At 40.8% G+C, this 15,118-nt stretch overlaps 1 protein-coding gene across 1 annotated transcript in view; it reads right to left on the bottom strand.

Annotated features, from left to right (window-relative positions):
- Nucleotides 1-15,118, bottom strand: part of sntg1 (syntrophin, gamma 1) — a 159,581-nt gene that overhangs the window by 96,659 nt on the left and 47,804 nt on the right. Inside the window, 1 exon segment of the mRNA XM_049010264.1 lies at nucleotides 11,835-11,952. The gene's annotated coding sequence lies outside the window, so the exon portion shown is untranslated.

The raw sequence follows: 15,118 nt of genomic DNA, 5'->3' as shown, positions 1-15,118 counted from the left end.
TGGAATGGTGGTGCAGTGGTTAGCACTGTATCGGGCGGCATGGTGGTGCAGTGGTTAGCACTGTATGGGGTGGCATGGTGGTGCAGTAGTTAGCACTGTATGGGGTGGCATGGTGGTTTGGAGTTGCTAAATTGCCCGTAGGAGTGCATGTGTGAGTGGATGGTGTGTGACTGTGTCCTGCGATGGGCTGGCCCCCCCATCCTGGATTGTTCCCTGCCTCGTGCCCATTGCTTCCGGGATAGGCTCCGGACCCACCACGACCGAGTAGGATAAGCGGTTTGGACAATGTATGGATGGATGGATGGATGTATGGATGGATGGATGGATGTATCTCCCAATTGGCGGTCCCTGCCTTGCCACACTCCACCTTGTTTTTCGTTGTGGACAATGGTGCTTCTCACTGCTACAAATTCAGATCATCGAACGCTCATGTAAAATATTTCAAGTGCAGAGAAACATGCTTTTGCTAAATCAAGTCTTGATTATTTTAAATCTCCGCCGTCTAAGCGATCTAACAGCTTAATAAACACTCTTTCTGGAAGTAAAGTTTCCTAGATTCTTGCCCAGCAGAAGACAAAGGACTGACCCTGATATACCAGGTTTGTCAGCGTCCTCTGACTTCCTGTGAAGTGCTGCTCCGATTTCCAATGGATTTCAATGCCTGTCTTATGAATCTGAGACCCGTCCATTAAATCCAAACAGACCCGGCTTTGTTGGGGGTGGGGGCCAGATAAGCGCTTCCAAAGACTGATTTGCAAAATGGTCAGCAGAGCCATTTCCTCGACAGAGGAAAAACCAATTTCATTTGTTTCATTTTTTTCATTACTGCTGCTTACAATCTGTTGCAATCAACACTATAATGTCTTATCATTGTCAATCGAAGATGCTGTACTTGTTCATTAATTCTTATACTGGCCATTATAATGCATTATGAAGCTAACTGTAACGTGTTATAGATGACAACTTTAAGGAAAGTGTTACCAAATTCTCTTGCTAGTTATTATACACACCAATGAGTCAAAACAATTTGATGACCCCTATATGAAGAGAATAATGGCAACTATTTTATAAAGATAATGCCTCTTAAGGTCTGTGGTATTTGAACGTTCGGTACTCGTAGTCACCATGTTGAATGCAGATAAAATGGGCAGGAATAAAGATCTGAGTGACTTTGACAAGGAGCAAATCATTATGGTTGGATGACTGTAACAGAGCATCTTGTGGGCTGCTCGCAGGAGTTGGAATGGGCAATCTTCATGTCCCGTGGCTAAATAGCCCAATACGCAATATGGCTCAGTGCCCTGTGTGCCGTGATACGTTACTTCTGTGATCATCATCAAAAATCATCTGTCATTTGTGTCACAGTAATCCTTCTGTTAGTTTGTACTAGATGTGATTCGTTCACATCCCACTTTGGCCACATCCCCTCCTTGGTCAGTGGCTGACCATGAGCACCCAACAAGCCTTGCAATTCTACAGAAGCTCTGACTGAGTCGTCCGACCATAACAATGTGGCCCTTGTCAAAGTCACTCAGATCTTAATTCCCGCCCAATTATTCTGCATTCGACATGTTTACTGCAGGGCACCAAATGCTAGCGTGCCATTTAATATACACCAGGCCTTGACACACACCATTTTTACAAAACAGAAAGCATTATTCGCATAACATGTGGGCGGTCATAATGTTTTGGATCATTGGTGCATATTTTTTATTTATCTTGTCATTCATTTTGCACAGCCTTGCTTGAGTTATGTACGTTTCACTTTCTCTTTATTGTGTTTATATGTATATATTTTATGTTCCTTGGCCACTGTATGCAAATGAATCTCCCCTCGGATCAACCATCTAACTCGAAAATCACTTAATATAAATTGTTTTTTTTTTTTTTTTTACCCCACTGTGTGTTATACAAGGTAGTTAAAGGGGCTTTAGCTTAGTGTCTGCTGAATGGAGAGCTGGCCTTCATAGATGAGTTACTCCATTACAGCATGGAGGGGATGATTTAGCCACCTTCAAACCTGCATGACTATAATGCAGCAATTTTGTCATCAGCAACAGCAATGTACTGCATTTTCAGCATGCTGAAACTCCAGTATCTGAGCTTAAAAGCAGTGAGAATCTGCATACTGAATTTGCAATGCAAGGAAATACCCTTGAGGAAGAGGTGTATTGATTAGTTTGGATGGACAGACAGACAGACAGACAGACAGACAAACAGATAGATAGATAGATAGATAGATAGATAGATAGATAGATAGATAGATAGATGATAGATAGATAGATAGATAGATAGATAGATAGATAGATAGATAGATAGATAGATAGATAGATAGATAGATAGCCATAGTGTAATAAATAGCCTCAAATATGGAAGTAAATATAATGTACGGAGTATAAATAAAATTTGCCTACTGCTTATTCAGTAAAGCCAATTTAATTGTGTGACCTCATTTTAAAATGGCTGAATTGGGACTGTTCACAGTAGCATAAAATTGCTTGCATCATGCAGGTTAAGATGATGAGATTAGACACCAGGTGATGGTTCGTGACTGTGTCAAATTAATTACACTGGGGAATCGTCCCTGGAGTTAACAAATCCCGGAAAATGACGGACCCCGGGGATCGGCGTGACTGCTGTGATAACAGGAAATCGCCAGGGAGGCCACACACCATCTGATAGGAGCTGGGTGACTTTCACAGCTCTCTTTGTGTTTGGTTCTTGTAAGGGACATAGCTTTATTATTAACCATTAGGATCATTACTATCATCAGTATAATCATAATCGTTATTGACATTAATAATTACTGTGATAGCTACAACAACAACAACAATAATAATAATAATGATGATGATGATAATAATAATAATAATAATAATAATAATAATAATAATAATAATAATAATAATAATAATAATAATAAAATATCCATCCATCCATTTTCCAAACCGCTTATCCTACTGGGTCGCGGGGGGTCCAGAGCCTATCCCAGAAGCTATGGGCACGAGGCAGGGAACAACCCAGGATGGGGGGGCCAGCCCATCGCAGAATAATCCATCCATCCATCCATTTTCCAAACCGCTTATCCTACTGGGTTGCGGGGGGTCCGGAGCCTATCCTGGAAGCATTGGGCACGAGGCAGGGAACAACCCAGGATGGGGGGGCCAGCCCATCGCAGAATAATAATAATTCTTATTATTTTGATTATTCTTCTTGTTGCTGTTGTTGTTAGGGCTTTGACAAAGTGGTGTCTATAAAAGTATCCATAGTGTATGTGGCCCCCACACCAGCATGCCTGCTAACGTCCGCCCTATGCATATCAGAGGCTCCATAAACTAACCCTTATGGCAGGTCTAGATCTTCACCAGGCTATAGCTCAAGCTGATAAAGCTCTAGGTAAAGAGATATTTGTAAAAACTAAAAAATAACTTGGAACCATCAGTCAATATGCATTAAGATTATAGAATGTACTGGAACAATGCAAAGTTACGGAAAACATGCTCCCATAGCCCCATGATAACAAAGGCATTGGCTCCTGATACCTGATCCTCGACAAACTGAATAATGTGGAAAAACCACAAATGGTTTATGCAAACTACAACTCTCTCAACAGCACCCTGTATTCGACCAGTTATAACCCAATTGATAATTCTTTCCTTTATCGATAATCACTGGAATTAGGTTAACGCTATAAAACTAAGTCAAAGTTGCAGGCAAGTCTTTTCCCATTATTCGGACAGCTTTAACAGTAAAGTTCAACCCACAGAGATAATCGCATATAGACTGGGCATAAATCATTCAATAATATATGAATAAAATTGAATTAAACTGAAAGTGTATCACTGGATTCATTCAGTACTAATGAAAGGACCCCGCCAATTCTCTTCTCAGGTGCAGTGCTTTCAGGAAAATTCCTGCGAAGGAATGACAATCTTGATAATACCCACTGGAAAACTTTAGCACAGATACCTCCTACTATGACTGTGGATATGAGCAAAGTTTAAAGAAGCATTTCGAAGGCCACAGAGTAATAGGTTTTGCAGTATTGGAAATCGTGCAAACTACCACCACCACACACACACGTAATGTTGATAGCAATAAAGCACCTGTAAACCTGGAAGTAATATTAGCACATTTGCGTTTGAGGCAAACTGCTGTTGCCTAGCAACCATTACTTGTTTTTTTTTTTTCTTTTTCTGTAACTATCTTTTTGTGTGGAAGGATGAGATCTAATAACCCTTCTAATTAAAATACATACATTAAGCAACAGTACTGTTTCTGTGTGTAAATATAATGTTTATAAAACAACAAGGTCAAAAGGGCTGAATGAAGCTATTCAAATGACAATTGCCGTTATGCCTAACGAGAATAATCCAATTCAAGATTATATAATTCAATTATGCATGTAAATGACAGAGTTTTGGGGCAGGCCGAGAAAAGTGACTGGAATGAGTAGCAGGCAACATGATCACTGACATCATCACATTTATGTCGGCATAATTGACATTTTTAACTGTTTTACTGAGCACTGCTTTTGTTTTAAAATGCAGTTACTGTAATGAGCATCACTGTATTTGTAAAGGGTGTGCTGGCAAGGCAGCCAAAGAGTTCCTCTGAATCGTGTTAAATATATCTACTGCCCATCATACAGGATGTTCCTCGGGCAACCACTGTAAAATAAACACGATTAATGAAATGGGTGAATCACACTGCTCCATTAATTAACCCAATTCTCTCCACTACACAGCGACTAATGGTAATTAATTAAATATGACACTCCCAGGAACCTGCCTACTGATCTTACGTTTGAAGCTGCAGGTGCATCAGAATATATTAGGCCATTGAAAAGAAGTCTAGAGATGCATATATGAGTATTTATGAAAGAGAAGACCTATTCTCCTGCAAACGATTTGTTATTCATGGAATCTTATGTTGCATTTTTACAGGTGTTATGCGTCTTAATTAAGTGCCGTGGTGAAACTGGAAGTCATTACCGTAACGGATAAGTAAAAGTCTTATTTTTTCGAGAAAATGTGTTTACTCCTGGATTTGGACTTACCTGATCTCTTTGTGCTATAAACCGAATGGTTATATATACAGAACTTTAGAAGTTCAGATGATAGCAAATTCTTCCTGAAGTTTAGAAGTACATGTCTATGAATGCCATGCTAGAAAATGAAAGATGAAAAATCTAGTTTTACTTATTAAAATTAAGCGTTTAGTGTGCATTCCAGCAACAGTAAGGCTGAAGCCCAGGAGGGCTATTCATTGCACAGATGCAGTACAGAGTCTGGTAATGGCAGTCATTGATGAAACACCTGGTGAAATGTGATGTAGCCAGTCTCTCCATTAAACAGGTATGGCGACGGGAGATGATTGGTTAATCTCATTAAGCTTCAGCCAACCAAAGCACAGGAAAGCTCTATGGGGATCATTTTGCACGAAGCCTGTCCTGTCCATCTGCACTGTTCGTCTTGGCAGAGGGCCAGCTGTAGCCCCCCTGCGCGATGTTGAGCTACAGCAGCAATCACTCTTCAGTCCCTTGAGAAAGATTCACAAATGTGTTTGGATTAAACTGAGAGGCCAAGCCAATAAAAAAGGGGACTAAGATACATCATAAACCATGTTGAGTGGAGTTTCACCTAAGACAACATCATACAATTTTAAAAAACAATCAGCAATTAGTGAGCATAAAAGTAAGGTTTATTACCTTGTTCCACAGGCTTATGCTCAACTGGCATACGGTCTTGCATTTGTAACAACACTAAACTTCCTGATTCCTTGAAGAAAAAAACAAAAGAATTCTCACATTTTCTTTTGATTTTTTTCCCCCCTTGAAGTTACCCCAAAGATCTGTTTATAGCAACTGTAGCAAGTCAAGCAATCCAAAGGCCATAAAAGAACTTGTGAAAGGGACAAAGACCCCCTCTGTCACAGATTTATCCAACAATCAGGAGAAATGTCTATCAAATCATTAATAATCAGCGGGAGAAATATGAAGCTCGTGCACTCTATTCACCTGATGATAATGTGATTGTTTGAAATCAATCAATCAATTGTCCGCTTTACTCTCTGGGTTGTGATATGTTGTGTAGATGAGACTCCTCAGTTTCATACCACCATTCAAAAAGTTTGCAAGGAAGTAATTACTAGCCTTATTATTCATCTATCCATCCAACCATCCATCCAACAGTCACTTATTCTGGACAGGAGGAAATCCCAAAGTCCCTCCCAAGAGCAGCACAGGGCATGAAGTTGGAGCGCATCCTGGAGGGGATGATAGCCCATCGTACATGTAGACACTTACACACACCCTATGGGCCAGATACCTGTTAGCCTAACTTCAGGCCATTGGATAACAGGAGGAAACTGGAGTCAGTATTAATCCTGTATTCTTGTTGCATTGCTTTTTCTTGGACAGTACGTGTGGGCTGGTGTCTAAGGCTACATGAACCGGACTTATTACTCACTTTCATAATCAGTTTTTCCTATGCACTTCCGATATCCATATTCTTATTACTTTCACGTAGCCATATTCCAGTCTGAGATACGGAATTTTCTATTATAATGTTTAGTAACTGCACACTCTTGGGTACAGGGTTAGCTGCAGTTCTTCTCCATTGTCCCTGAAGGCAGGCATGACAATTTTAAGATTGCAGAATAGATTATACAATAGCTGAAAATTCTAGGCTGGGTTTCAAAAAGGTCGCACTCAAAGAAGCCATCACATCTATTTTACTACTGTATCACAGGCACTGTTGGACTAGAAAAGTTGGACGGTTTGTCACAAAGTGTAACAGAATCGCGTGTTTCCAATCTATCCATCCATTTTCTTGAGTACTATATGCTGAAGTTAATTCTGAATATGCTTGTCTATAGTAAACAGCACATGATACGAATGACAAAACTGGCATCCGTGTCATGTGATTCGTATCATGTGATGATTAAAACGCAAAGACGTAGGTAACTTGGCCACCGCTGGAGTGTTCTGTCTTTTTATTTTATTAATTGTAAAGTGTTTCATTTTACATATATTCCCATCAGCCATAACGTTAAAACCACCTGCCTAATATTGTGTAGGTCCCCTCTGTGCCCCCAAAAACAGCTCCGACCCGTCCAGGCACAGACTCTACAAGACCTCTGAAGGTGTCCTGTGCTATCTGGCGCTAAGACGTTAGCAGCAGATCCTTTGCGTCCTGTAAGCTTCCAGGTGGTGCCTCCTCGGATTGGCTCTGGCAGGGCACATTATCCTGCTGAAATTGTCCACCGCCATTGGGGAATACTGTTGTCATGAAGGGGTGTACTTGGTCTTCAACAATGTTTAGGTAGGTGGTACATGTCACATCCACATGAAGGCCAGGAGCCAAGGCTTCCCAGCAGAACACTGCCCAGAGCATCACACTGTCTCTGCCAGCTTGCCTTCTTAGCATAATGCATCCTGGTGCCATCTCTTCCACAGGTAAACGATGCACATGGACCCGGCAGTTCACATGATATAACAGAGAACGTGACTCATCAGAGCATATTTACATCATGTTAAATCTATGATGTGCATAATATATACTTTGATAGACATGTGTCTTGGATTGGGTACTGCAAATCTAATTCTGTCTGGCGCCCTAAAAATATCCCCATCTGTTTTCCATTTTAGTTATTCATTATATTGTCACCCTAAGCCTAGAACCAATACCAGGAAACTCAGTGGGCATTTTAGAGCTAGCAATTAATCCACCTGCAGGAGTACAGGAATGACACCAAAACCCCTAGATGTCCGATGCTAAAGGGCTAGCCACTGCGTCCTGGTAAAAAGCTTTCAATCTGCAGTAATGCTACTTATGACCCTTCCAGCTGGGAATTGTCCTTTAATAAAGTATAATTTCAATTTCAATTTTCCAAGTTTTTCAATTACTTATTAAATTAAATTTTAGTGGGAGTTAATAAATCATAAACATTGTATTACATGTCATATGCTGTTATACAAAATATGACATATTGCTATAAATTCATTTTATGCATCATTATGAAGATGGTAATCTGCGGCAAACTAAAAGAATTAAAAGGATATTACGGAAAATCAAGGATATTTAACTCGTCTTTCTTTCAATTGTTATTAATGATAATTCATAAATTGGCATGCTTTCTTATCGGAACTGTTTCAGGAAGCACCAGACACTTGCAATCGGAAAATTTATATCACATGAAATCAATGCTCTCAAAATATATATATATAAAGTGTAATGAAGGAGAGAGATGGTTAAATTTATATAATAATCAATTCCGGTATGATGGTGTTTTAGTACTTCAAGCATGGTACTTAAAACCACTTTATCTTAAACTGTAAGTGGTCCCTTGACTAAGGTTGAATAAAAGCGTTTTACTTTTAAGATTTTCAGTCAAATTTTCTGGAATAAATGTATGCTTTAAATTCCACATTCTCATGTATCCTATTCATCACCTGACACAGCTACTTATTTAAGATATAATTTATATTTGGCAATAAACAAAATAGTCAACGCAAGATTATTAACTGCCAATACAGAACAGTCACAGAAATACTTCTAGGAATTCCTAAGTTTATTTCAAAAGTAAGCATTCTGAGAGCATTCCTGCTCCGATTAAGGCAGATGAAACATGACCAATCACCAACCTAGTTTGGTTCCACGGTCTCCAAAATAAAAAGGATTCATACATGTTTACAATCAAAAACTACCGTACAACCTTCAGGTCTTTGTCAATTTATGACTGCGATCCGTTCCGACTGGCCTGTCGTAAGTAAATTTGGTTGTAAGTTGACTCTTTATTTTACAAGATTATCAAATCTTTAGCATACTGTATAGTAAAATTATGTCATATTTAAGTCATATTGTTCGGTGTTTTTTTTTAACCTTTTGCTCTCCATTTTCTTCATTCATTGCTGCCGGCAGTTGGGGTGGAAACTGTCATACGCTCACACTGGGCAACACTAACGCTGCCGGACAGGTCACAGCCGTGACCACGTATTTGTGGTCTCAAAACGGTCGTAGTCATAAGTCATAAGTCGCATAGGTCATATGTCGACGAGCTGTATTTTAAACAGAATCAGAACTCTGAGCTGTGAAATCACAACTATCATGTGACAAACCTGAGCTAATGTTCTATTAGAGAGAGATTAACTGTACCTAATAAAAACAGAGCAGATATGAAATGCCATCAAACCTATGAAAAAGTAAAGACATAAGACCACATTTCCTACTGTACTGTATATGTAGAGATCTATTTTTTCCATACTGCAAATCCTGACCCAACTTACATTGTTCTTTCACCTTTTCATCATGCAAGGGGTAAAACTAATGTTGTTGTATTCCTCATACAGTAAGCTTTTACAGACAAAATGAACTGCGATTGATGCCATAATTTAATCAGATAAACCACACTGTAATAAAGCTTCTTAACTGCTTCACAACTTAACTGCCATCTGCTCTTTCCTTAGATATATGATTAAAAAAAAGTACACAAAATTAGTTAGACTGTGGCAAGGGCTTATCCCACTGAATCCTACCACTGTGGTAGCGTCCAATATGTTATACTTGAATTGCAATTATTACTGCATCAAAATATACGAGTGCCTTTTTATTGCATATGCCAACTCAGTCACATCCAGGGTGTCCTATGGTACCTCGGTGTTAATCATATCCATTTATTAGATAATAAATTATAGAAATGAGATGGGATAGATGGATGTGCGAAAATCTCTGGTCATGTTCTCACCATCATATGTGGTAGTTTCTACCTCAATACCAAATATATCATTACATGCGCCTACTCATATCATTAATGCCATCTAGCCATTAGCCTGAAAGGCAGTACACATTTGGGTACATGACACATGACAGCCTCACTCCTAATCACCGCACTGTCCTACAGCATATTACACCTTTGAAACGCAGCTGTCTGCCTTTGTACGAAGGGTAAAATTATACTTCATTATCGTGTCAGTTTTATGACTTCTTTTAGCTGGAAAATCGAGTATTTAAGTCAGCTAGCTCATCAGGCCATCTGCCAAGAGGGGAAGCAGATTGTTTTTCAGAATGTGGACTAAATGCGCCGTATTTGGAAAGGTTTACCACGCTTTAGGTGTGGTACATTCCCACTTGTCTCCGTTTGTGGCCTGAGTGGACGGCTAATTACCGCCGACTGAGGCTATTCAAAATGTCTTTAATGCTATAAACTACGAATATTTGGACAATGTGCACGCATGTCTTGTTGTAGGGGCTAAGGGATAGCCCATGTTAAACTTTGCCAAGTGGACAGTGGGGTGTTGGCAAAATGTCTAAACGCAAATCTGTTCGGCGTTTGTAATCCTGTCAGGGGAATGAGGAATGCATGGTGCATGTTTGTCAATCGGTGAGAATGCGATGGAGGTCAAGCTGCCCTTTGCTCTTTCCTGGCTCCAGCAGCAGCAGGACAATTGTTACATGTTGGCACATGAGCTCCACCAGCTTGGGTAGGTCAAGAGGGTGGGGGTCTGTGAAATTTCCCCCCTCCTCCTGTGTGCAGGCTTTTGGCAGTGGGGATGGGGTGAAGGAAATGCTGCGTGCTAGCTCTACATCTCCATCTTGGCACCCAGAAGCTGTGTGGGGCTAAAGGTCTGCCAAAAAGCCTCATTAAGATGGAAGGTTGAGTGGTAGCCTTCAGAACGAGGTAGGAAATTGAAAGGAGATAAGGTAAATTTTTCCATGTCTTTATCAGGGGTTGCAACTCTAGTATGTCCCAAAGGTATAGATATTTTGTCCCTGAAGAATGTATGGTTGGGGGGAAGGGAAGGTTTATTCTGAAGCCAAGGAACAGAGCTGCCAGTCATAAATCTATACATTTTGTTTCTGTATTGATCCGTTACAAACAGTATTTGCCTTTAATAATCTGAAAATGACTGTAAACCTGAGACTTTTCGTGAATTTAGGATAGATTTTTTTTGCCTATGCTACAGCAAACCCGCACGTACTGTTACTTTTCCCCGGAATGACAGACAACAATCTACCGCTGCCCAGAAATGCACTTTTTCATCTCCGCAAAATATGTTGTTGTCAGATTTCGATGACTGATAGAATCACGGTTGGTGGAGAAATTGGATCTGTGGCCGAATAACCGTGTTCAGCAAGATGCTTAGCCTGAGTTTCCTGAGTAAATATCAAGCTGCAAATGTATAAAACTCATGCGATCTACGCCATCCGGGGAAGTGAGGTTTTGCTGGCAGAGTAGGGAGCAGATCAGAGCATTAGTTTATGACACTTTTGTGCGTGTGGGGGTAGCAGTATTCAGGCAGCTGATGCAGTAACAAAAGAGTCATTGAAACATGCTGTACAAAATAGCTTGGATACACTTATCAGAACATTCTGATTATACCTGTAAATATCTGAAAATATGTATTTTTAGTACAACAAGTAATGTTCTCCCTCAGAAACAAAGTTACTCTTTAACGCTGTCCAGACGAAAGGAACACGCAGGGCTAAAGCTATCAATATCAATTACTACAGAGCATTTCTTCATACGGATTTTCTCAGACGTTTGATGGTCATTACAGGCCGTTATGTGTCATCATACTCTAGAAATAATGATGGTCAACCTCATCTGGTAACTTCTAAGGCTATAACGGCTTCAACCTCACAGTCTCTTCAATTAATTCATAGGACTTGTCATCAAAGATTAAAAAAGGTGTTCTTTTCATGACTTATAAGGAACACACACACACACACACACACACACATATTTCACTTGTAAAGTATTACATTGATACAGTGAGAGATGTAAGGATGATGACAAAATTGGTACCGGGCCACAATGCCTTACGGACTGACCTTGCTGGAGTTTCAAACTTCACGGAGGTCAGGTCTGGATGAGCATTGGACTCCAGGGATATTCCGCCCTTGCCGAGGCTCAGGAATTACTCCACTGGCCCCTTGCTGTTCCCATGGGCTGTGGAGATAAAGCAGCTGGGCTTGGTATACCTCGGAGCGCACCAAGCAGGCAAGCTCAGCTAGCTATCCTTGGCACTGCCGCACATAGCGTGAGCGACATCTAAAGTGTCTACTGCAACCACAGTGGGTAGTTGTCACTGGCACTGCTGTGGGGCGAACACAGACATGCACACACACGCACACATGCACACACACACTCCGAAAGCTTCAGGTGGTTCTTGATGAAGGTTTTGACAGTAACTTCTGCGTCCTCTTCGGCAGATTGCGGAATGCCTGAAAACACCAGGTCTATCTCTCATCGGGTAAACATATCTTTACGGGGACCGCTCATTCATTTCTATGGGAAAAATGCTAATGCTACTTATGACAACATTAACCCCCAAATAGCCCTAACCATAACTATAAGTAACCAAACAAAATACAAGACTTTTTGCATTTTTAGTTTTTTCATTGCAGTAACAGATATTTATTAAATTGAGTTTTCCCTTATAAGAGAAAAAAAGGGTATTCATCACATTGTAAGGACATTGTGTCCCCATAAGGTAAGGTATACCTGCTCGCACAAACACACACACACACACACACACACACACACACACACGCACTCACACACATACACAGGTTCCAACAGTATACCTAGAGTCAGTGAAATGCAAATACAGAAGCTGTTTGAATTGCATTCTAAGTATAACAAGTCACAGACCACTGTTTTTCAAAGCAGATGGACAGTTAGTTGCACTTGTTGCATGACAGTAAGAGGAAAAATATCCCTGTCTGGACTACTGGTACTTGTTATGGTGTCGTGTTTGGCCATGTGAAATATTTCATTAATAAAACATGAGGCTCATAATACAAGGATTGAATAATCTGCGAATTGTCATCGAGTATTTTCCTCAAGTCCACAGTTTGATATTAACATGTTTGATTAAAATGCTAGATATCAAAATGGTTTTCTCATAAGTGTTGCCATGAACAGCTGCTGAAAGACAGATTTAGATTCTTAAAAGTCAATAATTAGACAAAATGTAGCAGAACACAGTGGAATTAAATATGGGGGGGTGGGGGGTGCAGCATGGTGGTGCACTGGAGTGAACTGTAGCACTGTTGCCTCACACCTCTGGGACCTGGGTTCAGGTCTCTGCTCTGCTGGATTCCATGTGTGTGGAGTTTGCATGTTCTCCCCATGTCATCATGGGGTTTCCTCCGGGTTTCCCCTCAGATTCCAAAAACATACTGAGGATGATTGGAGTTACCAAATTGCCCACAGATGTGAGTGAATGGTGTGTGAGTGTGCCCTGTGATGGGTTGGCACCCCATCCTGGGTTGTTCCCTGCCTTGTGCCCATAGCCTCCAGGATAGGCTCCGGACCCCCACAACCCTGAACAAGACATAGGTTTCAGAAAATGGAAGGATGGATGAAGTACATGGGGATGTAAAGTTATGAAGTTAAAGCCCATTTTGTAAAATAAAATAGGATGAAAGGAACAAACATTTCTATACCTTGCTAGCATTACATAAGCACTACAAATGTATAGCTGGTACAATTAGAACATCTAATTGACAGGATGTGTACTAGTTCCAAACTAGTTCAGGCCAAGAGGATAACCACTGGATGATTTTGGTAAGCAGGAGAAGGAGTGGAATGAACCAGGGAGATTTAAATGATCTATAAGGACCCATGGAGAACCACTACAGGAGAAAACTGTCAGCATGTGTTATGAGTCAAGGTTTTAATAGATTGCTAGTGTGGGGGAAAAAAAACTAGCTTACCTAGGTTGAGAGCACTGTTGTAAATAATTTCGTTTAGTACAGGGAGGGAAAATAATTATGGGTTATGTATGGGCATATTTAACGGCCAGCTAAACAGGGCTTTAAACAATACATAGTCAGACTGTGTAGAGGACAGCGAACAGAAGCCGTCATAGTAAGTGGCTGTGGAAAGCAGCGTAATGGATAACTGGGATTAGGTAGGCAGACCAGAGAGGACACAAGAAACCCGCATTTAAAATAAAAACTGGCATTTTGGCAGTGGCTCAAATGAAAAGCCAAGCAGCAGGACAGGAGCACATTCTGCACAATACAGAAAGAGAGGGACAGGTGAAACTAATCAGCATGCAGACCTGCGTCACCCGACTCACACTCCGGGGACCCCTACCCCCCTACCCCCCCCCGACGTGTTATGGTTTCCGACTACAGAAGCACAACACAAATTAACGAAATCATTTAAATTCACTGTTCGTTAAGTAAATCCGGTAAATAAATCACAAGCTGGGAGATCCTAATTAATGCAATACTTCAAAGCAAACATGACATTAGTGGCATGGCTGCTGAGTGTTAGAGGCCAGTGTTTGCGGAGGCTAGCGGCAGTGCTGGGAGAAGGAGCCAGAATCACTTACTTCCAAATGAGGCTTTTCAGCACGGCGGATTCTGTCTTGAGTTAGGTGTTTGAACAGCAGGGTGAAAGAAGTTATTAGCTAATTATGCGGAAAGAATCTCATGTATTTGAAAGAAATAGCTTTGGTAAGGAGTTCAAGCCAGCCATGCCATTTCTCCTTTGTTTTCAAAGCTATATGACGTCGATGTTGAGGGAATTTATTTTTTTAGTATGAAACGGAACTCAAAGGCATCTTACCCAGGACTTAGCCGTTACTTCTGCATCAAAAGATACTGTTGTTAAACTGATTAATTAAACAGAAGAGAGGCTGTGTTTTTGTTCCTGAAAGAAACCAGCATGAATTACTAGGCCTTTTTAAAGAAGCACGGTAACTCTCCTATTGGGAAGCTTCTGTCACTGATCCCCTGTTCCACCAAAAGCCCTGCAGCCTCCCCGCAGAGTATGGATGTGTGAAGTGCAGTGGGTGTGCAGAACACAACACAGCACCACCCAGAACACAAACAGGAAACTGAATCCCAAGACCAAGTGCGAAACTTCCTGTTAGCATTCGCAATGTTTTTAGCAGCACCTGTGTGCCTCATGGGTCATTTCTGTATGTTCATCTCGTTGCATATACTGTGCTGCTTAGAAAAACACACAACAGTACAGGCAGTTCATTGCGAATGGATTCAAAGTATGTCGACAAAGCCAGCAACAAATCTAAGGGTGCTGCAGAGTCCTACAACCACCATAGTGGCTGGGGTGTGCATAAAGTTCTTCAAATTTTAAT

This window comes from Brienomyrus brachyistius, chromosome 4, assembly GCF_023856365.1.
Source record: "Brienomyrus brachyistius isolate T26 chromosome 4, BBRACH_0.4, whole genome shotgun sequence".
Taxonomy (NCBI): Eukaryota; Metazoa; Chordata; class Actinopteri; order Osteoglossiformes; family Mormyridae; genus Brienomyrus; species Brienomyrus brachyistius.
The sequence above is the reverse complement of the archived record's forward strand: the minus strand, read 5'-3'. Positions and strand labels throughout refer to the sequence as shown.